The sequence below is a fragment of the Octopus bimaculoides genome, chromosome 3, assembly GCF_001194135.2.
Source record: "Octopus bimaculoides isolate UCB-OBI-ISO-001 chromosome 3, ASM119413v2, whole genome shotgun sequence".
Lineage (NCBI taxonomy): Eukaryota > Metazoa > Mollusca > Cephalopoda > Octopoda > Octopodidae > Octopus > Octopus bimaculoides.
The window spans coordinates 92,778,455-92,780,354 of record NC_068983.1 but is presented as its reverse complement, the minus strand read 5'-3'; the positions used below and the strand labels follow the sequence as shown (position 1 = coordinate 92,780,354).

Below are 1,900 nucleotides of genomic sequence, written 5' to 3'. Positions count from 1 at the left end.
GAGTTTTACCAGTTCCTGTAAAAGAGCAAAATAACAACAATCTTTTCAGTGTTTTCTAATTTTTTTTCTTCTCTAATTCTACAATCTTCATGACAATATTCTAATGTAAAATAGCTTTTCTTTTTAGTTTCCTAAGTCAATATTCTTTTTTTTTTTTAAATATTCTAACATTGGTTAGTATGTAAGAAATATTAGGGGTGAAAGTAAATTCAGTGCCTGTCCAGTTTTGCAACTACAGTGAATTAATTTGCTTTTCATTTGACAAGCAATGCCACTGTTTTCACACTTCCTCTTATTGATCTTTACTTTTGCTTTGTTACACTCATATTAGACATTCATTCACCAATTATAATTACAGAACTTCTGAGGTTGAGTGACCCGCTAGAAATAAAAGCCAAATCTCCCTCCTTGACCAATGGTGTAGCTCGAATCATTTCAATGCCTCTTGTATTTTTTTTTTTCTTGTTCATTACAAGGAAGATAAAAATAAATATATTATTAAAATAACATTTTTCACGTGTAGTGAATATCTCATTATATTCATGACATGCAAGTGGTACAGACATAAAAACAGATGAGCAGTTTGATATCATCAGTGATTGAGTTTTATCCTCAGACTGGTTGCCTCCGCCAATAGAGTTCAGCACTTCTTCACACAGTTGTCCTCATCCAGACCAATCAGCCACAGACTGATGGTATATTAACAAGTGTTACTCTAAAGAGGTAGTTAACAAAGAGGAGCTTATTAACTGGCATTGTTATCAATCAATGGTTGTCAGGCATGCAGTACTGAACCCACATTAACAGGGCCAGTAGATATAGCTCTTTTTTCAATATCATACAATCAAAAATATGTTCTTCAGTAAAAATAAGGTTACTATTCCATAACTTTCAATCATTCATTCGTTTTAAGTCCATTTTTCCATATCGGCACAGGTTGGACAAAGATATAACTGAGGCATTACTTTTTGCCACATGATCTTCCTGTTACAGATACTTTCTATCCCACTGGTCATTGAAGAACTGAATATAAACATAACATTACCACTATTGCTAAAGACATTGTATGTAAATATTTACAGACCAAGGGCCTGGGAACAGGGGGTGCAGCGGGTGCACCCGCACCCCCTAGAATTTTCAGGGAGTGCAAGATCAAAATTTGCACCCCCTACATAATCTTACCAGTTGCAGAAAAAAAGTGTCTAAAATCTATCGGTATAAAATGCTGAAGTTCGATCTCGTTTCAAAACTAAGAAAAAAATAAATATATAAATAAATAAAAGTGATGAAGCTAGCGTAAAATTCCCTAGGGAGTTCTGAAGGCAAGTAGCGTCAAAATACAAAAAAGTAAGTGACAATAACAACAGTAGCAGCAACAATAACAACAACAAAACCAGCATGTATGGTTAATTTTGAATGTATAGCATTACTTGAATTATTGAAGACAGCTCCCACCCAGTTTCTGTCTGTCAATACTTCTCTCCATCTTTTAGTACCACTGCCAAATTCATTGTAATTGGTGTTGCTAAAGACTTAAAACATGGTTGAATAGATTCCACCGTTTGACTCCAGTCTAAAAATAAAGCCCCTTCAGAATTCTTTCAATACAAAAAGGCCATTATTTACTTGACCACTGCCTGGGTAAGTGCCTTTTTTTTCAACTCCAACTTTAGTCTTGATTCACCTTTACATTCAATCTTTACTTTCCTTTTTGTCTTTATTCCTCTCTATCTGCTCTTTTTATCCTTCTCTTGAGTTCCTTAGGAAATAGTTTCCTTTTAGCGTTACTACTAACAAATCATATCTTAAAGACGTAGTTTAGGTAGAATGCCTTATATATAGACGACTTTCATTTTTTTATCTTGCCTTAATTCTGTCATATTATTAACCAAAAGTCTTC

The 1,900-nt window shown here is 33.9% G+C and overlaps 1 protein-coding gene across 1 annotated transcript in view; it reads right to left on the bottom strand.

The window, feature by feature from the left end:
* LOC128246994 (uncharacterized) overlaps window positions 1–1,900 on the bottom strand; it is a 30,085-nt gene that overhangs the window by 23,878 nt on the left and 4,307 nt on the right. The window lies entirely within an intron of this gene.